This window comes from Onychomys torridus, chromosome 1, assembly GCF_903995425.1.
Source record: "Onychomys torridus chromosome 1, mOncTor1.1, whole genome shotgun sequence".
Classification (NCBI taxonomy): Eukaryota; Metazoa; Chordata; class Mammalia; order Rodentia; family Cricetidae; genus Onychomys; species Onychomys torridus.
In genome coordinates, this window is record NC_050443.1 from 60,937,242 (window position 1) to 60,959,107 (window position 21,866).

General features: G+C 45.3%; 1 protein-coding gene across 1 annotated transcript in view; it reads right to left on the reverse strand.

Annotated features, from left to right (window-relative positions):
* The window catches only part of Iqgap1 (IQ motif containing GTPase activating protein 1), a 96,209-nt gene that overhangs the window by 62,384 nt on the left and 11,959 nt on the right, over positions 1 to 21,866 (reverse strand). The gene's annotated exons all lie outside the window — the stretch shown is intronic.

Here is a 21,866-nt window from a genome sequence, read left to right on the forward strand (position 1 = left end):
AACCCATTTGCAACTGAAGCCACCGTCCTTGCCACTGGTGGTCTTTTCAGGGCAGTGACCTGCCGGGCACAGGCACTAAGGTTGCTTTTGGAACAGTCTGTCAGCATTCAGGGTCTGTACTGGCCTGCCCTTAGGGTCTTGACAGGATATACCCCAGCTACAGTCACTAAGAGCACCCCTGTGAACATTCACTACGTTTCCTTATAAAAGGCGGGCCTTGTACACCTGTCTCTTTCTCTTCTTCCGCTCCCATCCCCAGGGACCTACCGGTCTCTGCCCTTGTCTGCCCCTTCTGTCTCCCCTCCCCTCAATAAACCTCCCATGTGGGCCTGTTGTATGTTGTGTCTCCTCCCAGGCATTTTTTAAAATACAGCACAGTCAATCAGCTAAATTCCCAGGAGAAGGAAGGGCCTAAGCAAAAAGCAAATAACAAGCTTTCCTGCCCTCTTCCTTTGTACTTGATTCTTTTTGTTTTTGTTTTTCGAAGACAGGGTTTCTCTGTGTAGCCTTGGCTGTCCTGGAACTCACTGGAACTCACTGGAACTCAGAGATCTGCCTGCCTCTGCTTCCAGAGAGCTGGGATTGAAGGTAAAGTGCTAGGATTAATAGAATGTGCCACCACTGCCACGCTGGAATAATCAATTTTTTTTTTTTCTGAGACAGGGTTTCTCTGTGTAGCTTTGCACCTTTCTTGGAACTCGTTTTGTAGACCAGGCTGGCCTCGAACTCACAGAGATCTGCCTGCCTCTGCCTCCCGAGTGCTGGGATTAAAGGCGTGTGCCACCACCACCCCGTGGAATAATCAATTTTTACTGTACCCATAGAAGTTTACATTAAGAGTCAAAGAGGGATGGGGATGTAGTTCGGTGGCACAGCACTTACAAAGCAGGTTCTAAGTCCTGAGTTCAATGCCCAGTATCTCAACATTGAAAAGATCGGGGCTGGAGAGATGATGGCAGCTCATAACCATCTGTAACTCCAGTCCCAGAGGCTGTAAAACCCCTATCTGACCTTCATGGACACCAGGCACACACATGCTGCACATACATGCAGGCAAACACTCATACACAGAAAATAAATCTCATGTACCCATACACACATTAAATAGATGCAAGGAGTTTTCCTAATCTTCTCTGAAACAGGAAAGCAATTATTTCCCCCCTCAAATACTACAGACCAGTTACTCCATTTTCTTTTCCAATCTGTTTACTCTTGGTGAACCTCACACTGTCTGGCACACAGTAGGCAGTAAGTCAAGGCCAGATGGAAACATGGCTGGACCAGAGAACCTTCTGCTTGTCTACTGAACACTGTGACAAGTCTTCTTCTGACTTTCAAGTATTATAATAAAGAGAAGCCAGTTTCCCAGAGGAGCTGCATGGAAATGAAATTAGCTATCAGTCTGCCAGGGTCACAAACTCAAACTCTCCGACTGCTGGGCCCTAAGATCAGGACACACTGTGGGAAAGAAAGGTAGCTGACGGGCTGGACAGAGCTGCAGCCAAAGGACACATGTCACATTACTTTCTTTCTAATATTTCACTGCTGAAAAGGATATGGATGGCCAGGCGTGGTAGTGCACACCTTTGATCCCCGCACTTAAGAGGTAGAGGCAGGTGGATCTCTGTGAATTTGGGGTCAGCCTGGGCTATGTACTGAGTTTTAGGACAGCCAAGGCTATGTAGGGAGATGTTGTACCAAAAGCCAACAGGGTGGGGGTGGGGAGGAAATGCCAGCAAGCAGCTGCTGGCAACCCTAGCTCTCAGGGGAACTTCTTACTTGGGTTCTCATTAATTAACAGGAACAACCTCACAACAGCTGGAGCCCGAAACAGCACGAGAGACAAAAAAGCGTTCATTCTTTGCTCGGGATGATGTCGAGCCGTAGGGCGGACCATGGATAAGAGCACAGTGGACCCCTCTGCCCAAGTCAGAGACAGTTAGTCCCCTTGGGTGGTTGATCTTCCTCCTCTCTGAGGTTACTATACTAACAAACTAAGAAGGAACTTAGGTGACCCTCAGTCTTTTCTTTGCCTTCCCTAGTCCAACAGCTATAAAACAGTCCTGATTGGTGCCTACTCAGACAAGTTTCCTGCAGTGAGGTGGGGTACTAGGCATAGCACCCACAAAGCAGGCAGAAAAGCAGCTGTGATGTGGTGATGGTGAGCAGAGGCAGAGCTCGAACAGAAAGGGAAATGCGGGCACTGCTTCCAACCCTCACAGGCAGGATCGTCTTTGAGCCAGCTCTTCCTCAATGGTTTGTTTCTGTGAATAAAATAAATCAGATCTGGGAAAAGCAGCGTTCTGTGTCTTAGCTTGCTTTCTATTGTTGTGATAAAACATAACCAAATGCAACTTGGGAAGGAAAGGGTTTATTTCACCATCACTGAGAGAAGTCACGGCAAGAACTCAGAACAGGAACCTGGAGGCAGGAACTAGGGCAGAGGCCATGGAAGAGTTCTGCTTACTAGTTTGCTCTTCCTTGCTTGCTTAGCCTATTTTCTTATAGAACCTAGGGCCACCAGTCCAAGGATGGCACCACCCAGTGAGCCGGGCCCTCCCACATCCATCACCAATCAAGAAAATGCACCACAAGCTTGCCCACAGGCTAATCGGGTGGGGGCATTTTCTTCATTGAGGTTCCAAAATGACTATAGCTTGTATCAAATTGACATAAAACTAGCCAGCACACTGTGTTATTCCAATTTTGAATATTAATTTTTGTTTTTCAAGACAGGGTTTCTCTGTAGCTTTGGAGCCTGTCCTGGACTAGCTCTGTAGACCAGGCTGGCCTTGAACTCACAGAGATCCACCTGGCTCTGCCTCCCAAGTGCTGGGATTACAGGTGTGCGCCACCACCGCCCAGCCCCAATTTTGAATCTTAATTTTAAGTACAGTGCCTTGATATTGACTGACTGATTGATTGATTAATTGATTGACTGACCAACAGAATTTCTACAAAGCCCAGGCCAGATAGCCTCAAACACAGGCTCTTCCTGTCTCTGCCTCCAATGTCTCTGGGGCTGCAAGTGTACAGCACCATATCTTGCTAAGCTGTTGTAACTTTTATGTTAATACTTTGGACTATTCCTAAAAAACAACAAACCCTCTACAGCTCCCATGAAATCTCTCCTGTCAATAAACAGGAGTCTCAAAGTCTGAGAACCACAAGTGTGCTTCTAGCGAAAGTCCCTTTGGTTCTGTTCTTTGGAGGTTTTTTTATTTTTGGTTTTTCAAAACAGGGTTTCTCTGTGTAGTTCTGGCTGTCCTGGAACTCCTTCTGTAGACCAGGCTGGCCTCAAACTCAGAGATCTGCTTGACTGCCCGAGTGCTGGGATTAAAAGTGTACACTACCACTGCCTGGCTTTTGGTTTGGTTTTGAACACAGAATAAACATTAAAGAAAATCATTTAACATTTTTCAAAATTACATGACTATTTTGCATGTTATTATGTAGTTTCTGAAGATTTTTAAATTACATAAAGATTCCACCAAAAGCTTGGTCACCTTTAGGCATTTATGTCATTTATAAATGTTTCTAACCATTAAATAATACTGCAAGAATAGCTCTGTGCACAGTGTTAGAATTCATTCTTAGGAGGAGAGACCTTTAGACAGAACACTTACTAAGAAAGTACAAATCCTGGGTTTAATCCTTATCAAAACCAAAAATAAAACAGGAATATATACACATTATACACACAAACATCTTAAAAGGTTTTTAAACATTGAAATGGACAATGGTTTTTAAATTGTTTTATGTGTGTGAGTGCTTTGCCTACATGTGTGTATGGGCACCATGTGTGTGCCTGGTACCCACAAAGATCAGAAGGCGGCAAGGGAATGATCCCCTGGAACTGGAGTTATAGACAGTTGTGAGCAGCCATGTGGGTGCTGGGAACTGAACCCAGGTCCTCTACAAGAGCAGCCAGTGCTCTTAAACACTGAACCATTTCTCCATCCCCCAAATATATAAACATTTACAAGTGTTGTGGTTGCCCAAGAGGCTGCTCCAAGGTTGTACCTCATATGCGCAATCACTCGTTTACAAATTATGAATGACTTACCCAAGGTCACTGCTACTGAATGGCACGGGTCAGTTAACCCTTGGATTGGAGCTCTTCTCACCCAAGACCCCAACAGAACCGGGCACCACAAGGGTGTCTAATCAGGGTGAAGTTTCAGAAATCCCATGCAAGGAAAAAAAAAAAGGCTGAGAATTCTTCATGGCCTGTCTCCTTGAGATTGTTTTAGTTTAGCTCAATAGTAAATTCACCAATGATTCTCAACTCAGACACAAAACTCTCTTATAAAATACAGCATTTAGGGTTGGCAAGACGGCTGAGTGGGTAAAGATCCTTTGCCAACAAGCCTGACAACCTGAGTTTGATCTCTAAGATCCGCATGGTAGAAGAGCCACCCTGGAAAGCTGCTCTCCATACACACATCTGTGCACAGGCACTCTGGAAAGCTGCTCTCCATACACACATCTGTGCACAGGCACCCTGGAAAGCTGCTCTCCGTACACACATCTGTGCACAGGCACTCTGGAAAGCTGCTCTCCGTACACACATCTGTGCACAGGCACTCTGGAAAGCTGCTCTCCGTACACACATCTGTGCACAGGCACTCTGGAAAGCTGCTCTCCATACACACATCTGTGCACAGGCACTCTGGAAAGCTGCTCTCCATACACACATCTGTGCACAGGCACTCTGGAAAGCTGCTCTCCGTACACACATCTGTGCACAGGCACTCCTCCCCCAGACACAGAAACAAACAAACAAATAAATAAACGTAAGTAATTGTTTAATTTAAGCATTTTTTGTTTGTGTTTGTTTGTTTTGTTTTTTGAGACAGGGTTTCTCTGTGTAGCTTTGTGTCTTTCCTGGATCTCGCTCTGTAGCCCAGGCTGGCCTCGAACTCACAGAGATTCACCTGCCTCTCGAGTGCTGGGATTAAAGGCGTGTGCCACCACCGCCCGACTTAATTTAAGCATTTTAATTTATCTTTCTAAATGCATTTAAAAGTCACCATCTGTGGCTAGGGATATAGGCCAACAGTTGAGAGTCTGTGTGGCATGCTTGCAGCCCCAGGTTCAACCCCCAACATAGCAAAATATATACAAATAAATGGGAAATAAAGAAATGTTACAAAAAGTTAATCATTGCATAAAAGATAATTCATCAGCCAATAAAAAGTTTTCTCCCTCATCCGAATGCTGCCTCAAACCATGTTCCCAAAACATCTCAGCCGGAGCATTAAGTAGGAGCCTGTACCACTGCCACAGACAGTTCAAAACATTCAGAGGAAACCATCTCATTTCTGGACACTGGTAGCCAGAAAGCTTTGGTGACGCCAACACCGGTTTTCTGCTGGTCACTCAGGCTGCCTTTTGCAGTGAGATGACATAAGAATGAGGACATCACGTGACTGGCACTGGCCCTAAACTTAGAAAGACTGCGCCTAACAAGACAGCAAGCTGCCTAACCAGTTCCCCTTCTCTTGGTTGTCATTTTGAGACATCCTCATTGTGTAGCTGAGGTGGGTCTCAAACCTGTGCTCCTCCCCAGTGGTCCTGTTTCAGCTGCCTCCGTGCTAGAGTCAAGTGATGGTCTACAGGAGACTTACGCCATGACACTCCAAAATTTCTTTATTTGCTGACAGGGCAGAGTAGCAAAACCTTCCAAATAGGGCTGCTGCTCAGTAAGATTACAAGTGGAGTCTCGAAGAGTGTTTGGCTGCTGATGAAAAGATATCGGTGCCTTTTCCTCCTATGAGTCACACATTTGAGACTTCCGTTAAGTACAATGATTCCTGTTCGTTCAAGTATTCTCGTAAAAAGAATAATAATAGCATGTACCCATAGAATGTTCTGGATGACGAAACAGTATACCTAAATGCTAAGAATACCACCTGGCAGAAGGTACTCAAAATGCCACCTGGCATTAACAGAAGTGGGACCTGTTCCTCGTACCCCTCAATCTTCCTTACTCATCTCTGCCACTCTCCAGCTGGACGCTGTCATCTTGACAAGAGCTACAGTCACAAGGAGACGGACCTCTGAACACGTCTATGAGAGAGGTTTTCCATAGGGTGAACTCAAGCGAGAAGACCTACCCTAACTATGAGCAGCACCCTTCCACGTGCCCCAGGCTGACTGAAAAAGAGAAAGTCAGCCAACTGCCAGCACTCACCACTCTACTCACTGAGAATGCAATGTGACCTCAGACCCTTTTACCAAGACTTCCCCGCCATGACGGACTGCGCTCTCAAACTGTAAACTAATAGGCACTTCCTTCTAGGCATGGTGACACACCTGTAATCCCAGTACTCAGGAGGTAGAAGCAGGCAGAACTCTGTGAGTTCGAGGCCAGCCTCATCTATCTATATAGTAAGCTCCAGGACAGCCAGGGCTACAAATGAAACCTTATGTTAAAAAACAAAAACAAAACAAAACAAAAAACAGAAAAAAAAATTTAAGTGCGGAGAGTATCATACCAAGTGATGATCTTAAAACACCCTACATGTGATCAGGATTCAGATAAAGCTTGGTGACAAAGTGGCTATGTCCCTAGAAAGTGGGGTTCCTCCGCTCACAAAGGTGTAAACAGTCACCATTCTCCTTACTACTTGTATGGAACCCAAATGCAAAATATTATTCAAAGTTCTATCAGATCTGGACCTACTTCACAGCACATCAGATTGAAAGGCTTGTTGTCAATATAAACAAAACTTTAAAAAAAATCTCTAATGCCATGTGGCGGCTATGAAACTAAATATACACATTATCTCATGTGATCTTTGCATCACCCCCAGAAAAGTTAGTAGTATTGTCTTGCTTTACAGATTACATGGAAAGTGACCCAAGATCACTCACTGGTCAGCTCACGCTTCCACCTCGGTAGGCATGATCCAAAACTCACACTATGTTTTTAAACTTTTTTTTTTTTTTGGTTTTTCGAGACAGGGTTTCTCTGTGTAGCTTTGCACCTTTCCTGGATCTCACTCTATAGCCCAGGCTGGACTCAAACTCACAGAGATCCATGGGGCTCTGCCTCCCAAGTGCTGGGATTAAAGGCGTGCGCCACCACCGCCCGGCTTCTTTCTTTTTATATTATGTGTATGGTGTCTGGCATGTGTGCCTGGACACTGCGTGCCAGAAGTGCCTGTAGAGGCCATAAGAGGGTGTCAGATCCTCAGGGACTAGTTACCCACAATGGGGAGCCACCATGCCATTGCTGGGATTCAAACCCAAGTCCTCTGGGATAGCAACCAGTGTTCTTAACTGTTGAGGATCTCTATGGCCCCAAAGTCCACACCCCTCATAATGACAATGTACTCCTTCCTTCAAAGACAATAACAAACACTCAGAACCAAGGCATGAGCAGGCTCTGGAGCTGGCCTTCCTCAAGGCATCAGAGCATAGTTCATGACCTCAGTAACAGGCTTTGCTCTAACCAAGTCCTCAGAGAGAAGCCTCGAGAGGACTAAGCCTTGGTAACTGCTACAGACATAATTAACAGGAAACTGAGCGCTTGTATAATTACATAATAATTTTTAAAAAATTCTTTATGGGGAAGGTGTGTTGAGACAGGGTCTTGCTATATAGTCCAAGCCAATTTCAAACTCCCAATCCTCTTTCCTCTGCCTCCTAAATACAGAGATTATAAATGATTGTTACTTTGTCCAATACACAGAGTTAGTTTTGACCATATATTTTGTAATTAATATGAATACTAAAGTTGACTTAGAGATTTAAGAATGTGTGAATGCACATGTATATGTGTGTGTGCATGCATATATACATATATATGTGAAGAGTTATATAATATTAAAAGAGAAAGAGAACTTAAAAACAAGACTACATAGGCAGAAATCAGCGAGGCATAAAGAAAGAAAGTGTCTACACAGAAGGTATTTAGGGGCTGGTGAGATGGCTTAGGGGTAAAGGCATGATGACCAGCGTTCAGTCCCCAAACCCACTGGGTGCAGGAAGAGAGCCGACTCCCCCAGCGTCTCCACATGAGCAGATGGCATGTGCATACTCACATACCATACACACACAAACCCAACAAATGTAAAAGAATAGTTGTAAGTGTTTAGCCAGGTGCAATGATGCTGGATTGTAATCTCAGATACAAAGAAGCAAGAGGTTCATTGATTACAGTTGTACAGAGCAAGCTGAGGCCAAGTCTCACAAAAACAACTAAAACTAAAAAAATGAGTAAGCAAAGCTTGGTGGCATGGCACATGCCTATAATCCTCACTATCACCTTGCACTCAGGAGGCTGAGGCAGGATTACCAGCCAGTCTGGGCTGCATCTAAGACCTTGTCTCTAAAAAACAAAAAACAAAAACAAAAACAAATCAATAAACCACCGACAACAAAAACATTCAATAAGGCTAGACATGGTGCCCCACGCCTTTTTCCTCTATGAGTTCAAGTCTAGTCTGGTCCACATGAACTCTAGACCAGCCAGAACTACATGCTGAAACCTAAAAAAAAAAAAAAAAAATCCAACAACAGCAACAAAAATAAACTGAAGAGGTAAAGTTTCAGCATATAATAACCACTAACAATTTCCCGTATATATACCTATATAGATGTAAACAGTTAAAATTCCATGGCAGATGTTTCCCTAGAAAAGCAGGCTGCAAACAGAAGCAAGTGACTCACAAAAGGAAAACTAGAAACAGCCAGCTCACATGAAACTTTCAGTCTTACCAGTCATCCATGAAATGCAAATTAAAGTAACAATATCACCATCTGCCAGACTGCCAAAGAGTAAAAATAATAACTTATTATTCACTTTGTGGGAAAATCCCACATTATCACACAGATCCAGAAAAAAAAAAAAAAAAAAAATCCTGGCACCATAAGCCATCTATAGCAACTTACAGAAACTTCTATAAAAGGAAGAGAACCAGTTTTATTTTTGAAAAGTGACTTGGTGACTTGTGGCATGGATGACTAAATAGGAGATGAAGCCATCAAGGGGACTGAGGGACAAGAGGATGACAAACAAGCACATGCTGGGCCTGGAACGTCAATGCGACATCCAGAGTGACAACCTGCAGGCACCCACCGGGACACACAAACCCCAGGAGGGAGGGGCTCTCCCTGGAGACAAGCAGCGACAGATCCAAGGGGAAAGAGCGAGCGCTGGGCAGAACCGTGCACAGCTGAAGTCACGGGTAAGATGAGAGACCAAGAATCACGTGGTGGCAATCAAGGAAAGAAAACACGCCAGACATTTGGATGCCATCACTACCTTCAAACGCCACAAAAAGGGAGAGCAAGAAGAAAGGATGTGGGAAGGCAGAGGGCGGCAAAAATCAAAATGAAAAACTCAGTGGCCTCTGAGAGGGACTTCCAAGCAGGAGTCAGCTTGCAGTCACCAGAAAAAACTGACAGCCAAGGCGGCAAATACTTTTCAAGTTTAAGCAGACAAGAGCTTTCTAACCAGAGCCAGGATGCAAGTTTTCACTTAAAAAACAAAACAAAAAACCAGGGAAGACCATCACACAGGAGGCTGAACACTCAGATTCTAGAGAAACAAATGTAAAGGCCCAGACCCAGGGTCAGGACGCCCTCCTCAGCCAAAATGGCTGGGCTTCGCTGACCCCTCTGAGGAGGCGTGCAAAGGTCCGCCTTCACCTACTGTGGAGACTTCGGGGACTTCCTACAAACAGGAAACAAGTCCTAAACCACAAGAGAAAGCAGTGTAATCCCAGCACTAGCAAGGCAGAGGCAGGAGGGTCTCTGTGAGTTCAAGAGCAGCCTGGTCCACACTGCAAGTTCCAACCCAGACAGGCTACACCATGAGACCCTGGGGGAGAAGGAGGGGGAGGAGGGAGAGAAGAAAAGAGGAAGGAGGGGAGGGGGAGATGAGGGGAGGGGACTACAGCAGAGTGAGTGAGCAGTTGGCCATCCTGACCCTGTGAGGCAGACGCTGCCAGGCAGCCACCCGGACAGACACGACCGTGGCAAGCCTAACTCGCTGCTTCAACAAATCACTGTGTATGAGTGGATAAAGGTCTGAGCGGACAAAAAGAAAAGGAGGGAGGGCTGGGAAAGCTGAGAAAGGAACAATCAGTCCAGGGTGGTGGCAGATCCAGGGAAAGGGCGAGTTCCTTCTCTCCTGTGAGGAAGATGCAGGAATGCCTACAGACTAGAACAAAGGATGCAGAGACTGAGAATGTAGTAAAGAAAGCAAGACTGGCAAAGGAACACGCCTCCTCCTCCTTACCTGAGAAGAGGGAAGGAAGGAAGAATGTGCAAGAATGACATGGTATCTAACAGACCCCACTGGACTTCCGTTTCCTGTCTGTAACACGATTAGGACCAACGTGTAACCTCCTAAGGTTGTGTGAAGATTAGGGGAGATCCTATACACCAAGAGCTGGAGGCAATAAATGGTGTGTGTGTGTGTGTGTACACACACGTGCATGCGGGGGGGGGGGGGGGGGGGCAGACAGGCAGACAGACCAAGACAGAGAGACAACAGCTCAGTTCCCAGAAATACATCTTCTAGAGGCCAAATTGCATAACACCTGTCTACCTGGTCCTACTGATAACATTTTTCAATTCTCGGCCCTACCCACTCTGCCACCAGGGAAACAAAGCCGTGACTATCCCAGAACACGACTGTGGGAAGGCTAAAACAAGCCCGGACCAGAGCACATGCAGAGAAGACTGGAGTGGGAATCTGAATTAGGGGTCTGTGGAGAGGAAACCAGTTGAACAAGTTCTGCAGAGCACATGACTTCAGTGGTTTCCCAGCGCTGTGCAATACAGAAGAGGAACCGACCAATGCCGGAACTGACGGCTCCAACCGCTGAGATTCAGTTCCTCCAGGAGCAGAAACTGCCACCACACCCATCCTGCCCAGAGGAACCCCATGCCAGGATCGCCCTATGCTAAAAACCTTCCAAATACGGCCAGCTTGCCCTGCACTGGGGAGTCCATGAAGCCACCCCCATGTACACCACCTAGGCCTGAAAAGGGCCTGAGAAGTCAACAGTGTGTGGCTGGTGCGGCCCGGAGAAAGACAAACAGCAAAGACAAGTGTGTACCACAGGAGGAGGGCAGGCAGGCATCCCGCTGCCTAGGGAAAGTGCAACTTGAGTATTGAAAGACTGGGCTTGAGGGGCCCGGACCAGGGGTGTGCGTGAGAAAACATACCAGGCTGAAGGAGACTAAGAAAATGGACAAACCCTCAGGGATCTGAAACAGGAATGAAGGGATAAGATGTGATTTAAAGCCGGGTGTGGTGACAAACACCTGTCCAGACACCTGGTGGAGACAGAGATCAGGATTCCAAGGTCACCTTCAGCAACAGGCCCGGCGGTCTAGGAAGAGAGGAAGAGAGAGAGACAGAGAGACAGAGACAGAGGGTAAGAAATTTTGATTCCAAAAGATGATTCTGAGCAGTATGAATAAAGAGAAGGGGCCAGTCAGAGAAATGAAAGACAATACTGCTGTAATGGACACACACACACACACACACACACACACCACAAACAATAAGAGCTTGTTTCCAGGTTAAACCAGCAAAATGAGAAGTTTTGATAGCATCTGTTTTAAAAGGAATTTCTGAGTTCAAAATGAACCAAATTGGGAAAAAACAGGAATGAGTTAGAAACAGAGGAAAATGTTTTTCCCCTTAAGTAATGTCTTTAACTCCTGTGTTTGTTTATACTTAGTACAGACCTATCCCTGAGCAAATAATTTTATTAAGAGCTGAACTGTTGGCCGGGTGGCGGTGGCGGCGGCGGCGGCGGCGGCGGCGGCGGCGGCGGCGGCGCACACCTTTAATCCCAGCACTCAGGAGACAGAGGCAGGTGGATCTCTGTAAGTTCAAGGACAGCCTGGTCTACAGAGAAAGTTCCAGGACAGCCAGGGCTACATACAGAAACCCTTTCTCAAAAACCAAAACACCACCAAAAAGAGCTGAATTGGGAAGAGTGTCTAATCCTATGTCAATAGGCCCTCTGTCTGAGTGAGGAGATAAAAACCAGACTTTGGAAATGGGTTGCAGAACCAAATTCACTAAATAGCACTTACCAGTGAATTTTATGTCATTTAAATTAGAGTCTACAAATATTTTTCCATTCAATTTATGTATTTGTTTGTGGGCCACAGCACACATGAGGAGGCCAGAGGAAAACTTGCAGGAGTGGGCTCTCTCCTTCTACCACATGGGTTGCAGGGACTGAACTCAAATTGCCAGCTTAGTGGCAAGCACCTTTACCCACTGAGCCACCTTCCAGAATGTTTAATATTAATTGATAATAAAAATCAGAGCCGGGCGGTGGTGGTGGTGTTGGCGGCGGCGGCGGCACACGCCTTTGATCCCAGCACTCAGGAGGCAGAGGCAGGCGGATCTCCATGAGTTCCAGGCCAGCCTGGGCTACAGAGCGAGTTCCAGGAAAGCCAGGACCACACAGACAAGTCCTGTCTCTAAAAAAACAAAACAAAACAAATCAGAAACTGAACTAAGCATAGCCAATAGCTAGGTCTCAGCAGTTTCGCCTAGGGCTTGCTGTGACCCGCTCTCAAGCCCAGGGCTCAGAGGTAAGACCCTTGCCTAGCATGTGTGAAACCTTGGGTTTGAGCCCAAGAGCCCTTCACACAAAAGAATAGACCAGAGAAAAAGGATGAGCAGTCCCTATAGAAAGCAGAAGACAGGTTCCTATTTCTTTATGAGAGCAATCTTCTCTAGAGCCCTGGGAATAAGTTTAGGTCACTACAGTAACATACATCAAATTTAATTTTCAAACTTATGACTTGGTAACAACAAATTAAGGCGTGGTTAACTATGGATCTCCTTAAGGACACAGCTCCTCCCTCTAAGGTTCATAACATCTGGGGGGGGGGGCTGTGAAAAGCTGTAACAAAGCTCTGAGAGAGGCTCTCAGCTCAGCACTCCCTTAGTGTGTCACACAGTTCAAAATCCAGAATCTGACAAAAAAAAAAAAAAAAAAAAAAAAACCAAACACCAGAATTGGGGTCACTGCTGATCTTAGCAAAAACGTCAGTGAGAGAGAGTTAGGTCCACCAGCTGCAGCAGCCTGGGGACATGGGATGAAGAGCACACAGAGGAACTCTTCCTTGAAGGAACCGAGAACAATGGGCATAGGAGAGTGTCAGGGCTAAGGGGGCGCACAGTAAATGGCCTCTGGTGTCTAGGAAAATCACACTGGGTGACCGCCCTGTAGACAAGGAGGAAAAGGAAAGGAGGAGGCCAAGGCGGTGTGGTAAAAGATGGGATCTGCTGGGGAGCAACCCATTTTGAGGAATTTTATGGAGCAGACCGGTGTAGGAAACTGGAGATGGAGATGCCTGCCTAGACTTCCTGATCAGCCTCACCCATCCCTGTCAATTCCAAAGAAGCCTCAAAAAAAAAACCTTCCCCATGATCAGAAATCACAACACCCAAACTTGTAAACTTTCCTATACCAAGTGTCTCTTTATCTCTTCACCTACTGGAACCAGTGATTACCCACACCAAGAAAGGCCCTATCATTGTCTTCAGTCAAAGTGCTCTAACTTTGGAAGATCTCTCAGCCGCCCTTGCTAAAGGAACATACTACCCCTGGACTCAATTCTAAACAAACAATAAGAAACAAACAAAACCCAGAGAATTACAGCAACTTCATGACGCCATACCACTGGCCAGCACAACGCCTATGTGCTACCTCTGAACTGAACCACGGTTCTGAGTACCTACTCAATGAGGAGCACTGTGGAGAGAGGTGCTCCTGAGTACCAAAAGTAGCTGAGGGCGCTAAGAATACGGGCGCCATGTTTTCCTCCTCTCCTTCACAATTTTAGCCTTTCTTGCAAAACTCAACCAACAGATGTCCTTCCCCCCATCTAAACTTTTACACAGTAACTGCATCATCCCCTTAGTCACCATATGTCGCCTGGTGACATTCAGACCTTCCATTCTTTCATGTTGGGTAACTTTCCAACGCTATGTCCTGTCTGTCCTACTAATATGGAGACCTCTTTAAAAAAAAAAAAAAAAAAGAGTCACTGCTTTTAATTATGTGTGTGTAGGTCTGTACACACTTAAGTGCAGGTACAGAGGAGACTAAGAGGTCACAGACCCCCTGGAGCTGGAGTTTCACACACATGGGTGGCAGACAGAACTGGAAGAGCAGTAAATACTCTTAACTGCTGAGCCATCTCTCCAGCCCCGATGGAAGGCTCTTAATGGCAGGACAGGTTTAGGTTTCAAACCCTCCCTGGTACTAAACTGTCCTGAACAATACAATAGTTTGAAAATGCTTTTCGTTTGTTTTAAAGTAATAAAAACACTTTTTCCCCTCATCCTTTTCCACACCAGAGAAAAATGGGCAGTGAAATATTATCAAGCCATTCACAAGAGTGTTTAATAAAACAGGAGATGAAAATAAAACTTATCTTTAAATAACTTTAGAAACAGGCTGGAGAGACGGCTCAGCTTGGCACTGGCTGCTCTTCCAGAGGTCCTGAGTTCAAGTCCCAGCAACCCACACAGCGGCTCACGACTGTCTATAATGGGGTCTGATGCCCTCTTCTGGTTTACAGACAGACAAAGCATGCATGTACATAAGATAGATAAAAAAATAAATCTTTAAGTAACTTCAGAAATAGGTTAGAGCAGAGTAAGAAGCTTCTTACTGAGCTACAAGTCTGTACTTGAAAATGTTCTACAATGTGGTTTTCCAAAGAGGCTTCAACAACTTCATGTGTGTGCACTTGGAAAGGGTGCATACCCACATGCTTGCACATGTATGTTAAGACCAGAGGTCAAGCTCACATGTCATTCCTCAGTCCACCTTGCGATGCTGCTGCTTTTTAATTTATTATTGTATGTACGCACAGTCCAGGCCACACTGCACAGGTGAGGGCAGGGCAGGCTCTCTCCTTCCACCTTCAGGATGCCAGGGGTCAAATTCAGGTCACCAGACGTAACGGTTAACAAATACCTCGGATATCATTTGCTTCCCCACTAACGCTACTTCTTTCCCATGCTGTGCTTAGAAAACTACTATTATCACACGGTGGATAAATCAGTGTGTTTTAAAAACAGAATTTCTTGTATTAACCGTTTCCCTAGCAGTTCAAATTTAATTGACACATCACTTATGTCTTCGTAAGATCTAATGTTTGACACAGAAGATGCCCTAAAAAGCTTCTTTGAGTTGAAAATCCAGCAGCTGAAGCTGAGAGTGGCGGCATATACTTGTAATCCCAGAATTGGGGACGGAGGCAAGAGGGTCAAGAGTTCAAGAGTTCATCCTTGGCTAGCCAGTGACAGTGAGTTTGAGTCCATAGGCTAGAGGAGATCCTATCTCAAAAAACAAACAAACAAAAACTCCAGAAACAAAGAAACAACCCAGGCAGTGGTGGTGCAAACCTTTAATCCCAGCACTTGGAAGGCAGAGGCAGGCAGATCTCCGTGAGTTCGAGGCCAGCCTGGTCTACACAGAGAAACCCTGGGTGGGGGTGAAGGGGTGGGGATGGGGTCAAGCAGGGGCCGGGTATCTAGCTCAGTTGGTAGATGATGGCCTGACAAGCATAAAGCCCTGGGTTGGATCTCAAGCATTTAAGTGGTGACAGAAAGAGCCGAGGGCCAAGGCCACCCTCAACTACATAACACACTGAAGGTTAGTGTGACCTACACAAGACCTCATCTCAGAAAAAAAACAAACAAACAAAAACAACCCACCAGCTCTTGTTCTGAGATAAACTTTGCAAGCTCAGCATTTTAAGCCATTTTAAAGCAAGCAATTTGGTGATTCTTCTTGTTGTTGTTATATTCACCATGTTGTCTAACCACTATTACAATATAGTGCCAGAACACTTTCATCCCCCAAAAAGAAGCCCTATACCCATCGAACAGCCACCCCCCCAGCACCCCTTTTAAAGTCTGGCTAACTCAGGCAGTTATAAATCACTTTAATTACATTGCATCTAATTTGTATTTATCCAACATCTCTGCAAAAGTATCACAGGGCATACTTTCAAATGCTTGCTGCAATCTGGACATTCCTTGCTTTTGTGACTCACCAATCTGGTGACCCTGTTCAGATGTTTCTGCAGCAGAGTTCTCCTGAAGGAGTCAAGGCTGAGGAGTCAGGGAGGCTCCTAACGTCACCCCTGTCCTCAGGAAGTCCTCAGAAGCAGTCTACCTGACAGTGTGCCCCAGAGTTTTACCATCCCTCTTTTGTCAGAAATCAGTTCACAAGTTCAGAATCTGTGATACGTTTTCATTTCCTTTTGAATCTCAACTCTTCAAAATCACAGTTCTTTACAATGACTTAGAGAGCTGGGTGACGATGCACTCCTGTGATGGTGGACACTTGTAGTCTCAGCACTGAGGAGGTAGAGGTAGGAGGAGAATCAGGAGTAGCCTTGGCTACATGAGATCATCTCCTCCCCCCCCCCCCAAAAAAAAAAAAATGTCCTAAAGATCATGGACAGTTTAGCAATTATACTCAACCAATTAGTGAAAGTCCTTAAACTCTGTCAGCCTCCAGAAATGAGCAGTCAATGACCAGGGAAAGAATGTGTAACACATTGAGCAGGAAAGAGATTACCATAAACATCACAGGTTCTCAGTGAGATCAATCCCTAACTCTGACAGAGAACTGAACGTCCCAGACCAGAGGAACTCAGAGCACTGGTTCCAAGACAGGCGATTTAAGGAATGCTGTATACACCTTCCTCTCCCTTAGCAACACACACACACACACACACACACACACACACACACACACACACACATGAAAGGTACAGCACATCCCCCTACCTGTTTATTAAGACAGCTATTAATAATGGAAAAAATTTAAGATATTATCCAAAAACTATCTAGATGTGGTGGCACATGCCTTTAATTCCAGCACTTAAGAGACATAGGAAGATGAATCTCTTTGAGTTAAAGGCCAGTCTGGTCTACACAGTGAATTGTAGGCCAGTCGGGGCTACATAGTTAGACCCTGTCTCAAAAAAAAAAAATTATATCCAAACAGATCCATCCAAGCCCACATGCCAAAATTCTAAATGAATCAGAGTTAAATGAAATGCTAAAATTCTACACGTATATATGTCCAGTTTTATCATTTACATATATTATATAATGCATACATCCATATCCAATATATAATATATACATATATTTATATTTATATTAAATAATACTACATATACATGTGTGCATATATATTTTAAAACACCATTAGATTGGACTGGCCTGGAGGTAAAGCCCAGCAGAATATTTGCCTAACATGGTCAAGGCGCTGGATTTAATCCCCTTCACTGAAGGGGGAGGGGAGAAGCCCATAAGGGAATATTTTTAAAATGTGGTTTCTAGTAATTTCTAATTATGTATATGTGTGAGTGTGTAACAAGCCTGTTTAGCAGGCTGTGTTCTTAAAGAGATGTGTGTGCTCCTTCTTTGGCTGTCAGACTGCTGAAAGAATGGACCCCCAGAAACTGGAAATGTCCCCAGGACTCTCCTGCTAGAGAGGAAACAGTGAAGCCTGGGGCATCCAGAGAGGACATTGTTTCCAGGGAAATACCTAGTCAGGTGACCCTGCAGCCGCTAAGCCTGTGACGCACTAGGACCACACTTGGTGGACTACTTAGTTATGTGCGTCTTGCTTCCTTCTCAAACCCTACTCAGGTCAGGCCCCTGAAGGTGGACCTCGGGGACCACGCTGGCGCTTTGCTCCTCTTCCCAACCTGGCTACATGGACAAAATCCCTTTTTTCTCTTTTTGCTATTATTTTGGCTCCATTAATCAGCTTTTTGAGGACAGATGGCTTGACCAGGTTTGTTGAGGGGACAGAGTGTATGACCCCTGAGACTAGTACAAAGTAAGTGTGTGTGTGTGTGTGTGTGTGTGTGTACCTAAGAGGGCAAAGGAGTCAAATCCCTATGAAACTGGAATTAAGGCAATTGTGAGTTATCCAACATAGGTACTGGAAACCCAACTCAGATCCTCTGGAAGAGCAATTGGTGCTCTTAACCACTTAGCCATCCCTCCAACCCCAGAATGACTTTATATCATTTCGTATACAATAGGACTGTATAAAAATGGCCTGAGCCGGGCAGTGGTGGCGCGTGCCTTTAATCCCAGCACTCAGGAGGCAGAGCCAGGCGGATCTCTGTGAGGTCGAGGCCAGCCTGGTCTATACAGCAAGTCCCAGGACAGGCTCCAAAGCTGCACTGAGAAATCCTGCCTCAGGGAGAAAAAAAAAAATGGCCTGAAGAGAAGGACCCAGAAGCTAAAAAATAAGATTAATGAAGTCAAATATGTTTTAAGATGTTGTTATTTTAAATACTGCTAAGTCTCAAACCCTCTTTGAGATCCGCTTTGATACATTAAATAGGCACCTCAGTCATTTGTGCCAGGTTTGAAACTTAACAAACACCTTATACAAAATAAAAGTTTAAAGGGCAAAATGGAATAAATATTTACAACACATATGGCATAAAAAGGAACAAGTTCCTCAATATATAAAGAGCTCTTACAAACCAACAGGAAAAGACTAATAGAGTAACTACGGTGGCTCATGTCTGCGATCCAGCTTTCAGGAGGCTGAGGTACAATGATCACCAATAGCATACAGGCAACGCTGCTAACTACAGCACTGTTTATAATCACAAGAGCTAAGGGGGCAGGAAATGCTCACTGGTGGTCAAGTCATTTGAAAAGCAAAGTCACTGGAAAATAAGAATGAGGCACTTCGTTGCATTGTGTGGAGGAGTTGCCAAACGCAGTGAGCAGCCACTTCTAAGGACTGACCCCGACTCAGGCAGAGGCCAGGGAGAGGACAGCCTAGCAGCCTTCGATCTGGAAAAGACATCTGGGGCAGGAGAAACAGGAGCAAGAGAAGCAGGCGGGCTTTCTTTCTACTCACTATCCTCCCATACCCTCTGAATTATGTACCACATCCATGTATTCTCTGGTTTTGAATTAAAAAAAAAAAAAATTCAACCTGGGCAAAACTGTACTTTAAAAAAATTATCTCTCACAATAATACCAGTACTCCCTCTTCTTTCTATCCTCAAAAATCTCACAAGTCTTAGGACCCAGTATCTCCTCGGTCCCTCGGGGATCTGCCCGGGGCAGCAGCAAAGCCTTGGGCTGGCAGCTGCCTCTCAGTCCCTTCTGCTTTTCGCTGATTTCCAGTGAGTCAACAGGAAGGCATTCTCAGTAAGGGAGAAATAGAGGCCTTGAGACAAGTCCTTCCTCCATCCACAACCCCTCAAACACAAGTCTTGCCAAAACGATGTAAAGCAATTTCCAACCCAACTTGCCACTCCTGTCTGCCTGAGGTCACTGTTTAGCAGGTGGCAGTGTGGTGGGACAGGAGCTAAGTCCAAAGGCAGAGACCAGGTTGGAAAGTAGAAAAGGACGAAGAATGGGCCAACGATCCAGTTAAAGACAAAAATAAATGACGGAATTGGGTGTGGTGGATTGTGCCTGTAAATCCAACCTACTCTGAGACCAGAGCAGGAAGACTGAAACCTGAAGCTAGCCTGGACAACTTAGGGAGACCCTGCTTCAAATGTCTGTTTGATCACTAGGGTTGAGGGTGTGGTTTAGCAGTAGGCAACTTGCCCAGCATGTGTGAGACTCTCAGTTCAATCCTCACTAGATAAAACAACTAGAAGACAAACTGGACATTAGGAGGTGGACGAGACGGCAGGAAGCAGCTGACACACCAGTCCTCGGCCACCTGACAGCTGGACCCCAGTTGTCTCTCTACTGGGCCATTCTGCTTTCCATGTCTGCAGAGGTCAAGGGCGTTGGCAATGGCTGGTGTGACACAGTCCTAGGCTTGAATTGTGCAGACAGTTAAGTGACCTTGGGACAAATGTTGTTAATTCATTTTCCCCTCTTGGGAATAAAAATAACGCCTATGGGCGGTGGTGGCGCGCGCCTTTAATCCCAGCACTCGGGAAGTGGAGCCAGGTGGATCTCTGTGAGTTGGAGGCCAGCCTGGGCTACAGAGTGAGTTCCAGGACAGGCACCAAAGCTACACAGAGAAACCTTGTCTCAAAAAACCAAAATAAATAAATAAGTAAATAAGTAAATACCACCTACATCACAGTAACGTTCGATTGAAGCGTCTTCAGCATTCAGTATGATTAATGATAGTTACTACCGTGTCGTTATTTGTACAAATACCAGGAACATGGAAGTAGTGAGGGCGTGGCGGTTAAGAACAAGGGCTTTGGAGTCCTCGCCGAATCTGAACTCTACTACCTGAGTGCTTAGCTTCTGTGGGCTTTGCTTTCTTATCCGCTAAGCGTAAATAATAAGCACCTCCCGGGGCATCCAGAACAGCTAACTAGATCAGCATGTGAAGTGCTCAGCACACTGTGGACACGGACACACACAGAGAAAAAGAAAGAACTCAAGAAAGGCTACGGATGACCACAGGGAAGGGGACGAAGCAAGAGGAAGTCACTGACTGGGACAACACGTGGGGATGTTTCAGTCCTTGCAAATGGCAGGTTTGGGGGCCTGGGCTTTCACGGGGATTTTGGTGCTCCCTTTTAGCGCTCTGAAACATAAAGGATTACACTTCCTATAATATAATATGCCTACTGAAATAACAAAGTCTTCCCTAACAATTATAAGAGGCTTTCTGAAATTCTAACTTAAGTAAATTTTTACTTTTCAAACTAACTCAGTAACCAAATCTTTCATTTATATGTTTAAACTTTTTATTAAAACATTGCCAGGCCACTATCAGGGGTCTTCCAAAACTAAAATGAAGAAGCAGAGCTGCAATTTACTTGATCAGGTTGGCCCTGGCCCTTGACATTTAGCTAGTACTTCACACTCAGCTTACTCAAAGATATGGTCTCTAAGCAACAGAGTCCCAAATTAAACAAACAGCGGCCATAATATGAGTCACTTCCGGAAAGTCTCATTTTGCCTACAGCACTTTCATTACACAAATACTTGTCACAGGGTTTATTTAGGCAGCCACAATTAGAAGCAACCAGAGGTCCATCAAATAAATACCATGTAGTTTAAAACTACTCAAAACCAGTCCTGCTACCTACCAACAAGCACCCTCAGACTGCTACACAGTGAAGCGGAGGGAATCGAATCAGGGACGGCCCACCAGGCAAGGCCAGGAAATGGAATCCCTAGAGTAAGCTAACTCAGGACTTCAAATACATTTTTACTATTTTGTCACTGGGGTTTAAAATACATGAGCACAATTACTGCTTCAGTGTCTAAATCCAGGAGAAATACACGCCAAATTAGGTCAAATGAACAGGCTGCTTAGCTCTCTAAGACTTTCTCAATCTTGACTGGTGAACAGTGTGTACACTCAGCAGCTGGGTTAGCACTGGTCTGTGGTCACGTCCACCTCCACACCACCGTCTGTAAGGAGAACTTAAGCCCATGTTTCCCATGAGACTCCTTTTCTCCACCTCCGAGGGGACATCTATGTACCCCACTATTCTGCATGAACTAATGAAAGCCCACATTGCTAATAAGGGTAAAAAGACTTAACAGATGGAATTGAAGACTATGAGAAGTTAGATAGCAGGACCAGTGAGAACAGAACCAGGACAGCAGAGCACCGGCGGACGTGGGGAGCACCGGCGGACCTGCGGAGCACCGGCAGGCGTGTGGCACACACACCGAGGATGAAGGCCACCCGCTGATGGTTTATGATACATCTCTGCTGCTCTGACTTTACATAAACAAATGAGATGAAGAGACTCCATGAGGAGACTCTGCAGCTCTCTCCCTCAAGACAGAACCATGAATCAGGGCAATTATTAAAGATAAAATGGGTAATTTCCTAGAGCTACAATAAACAGAAAGACATTAC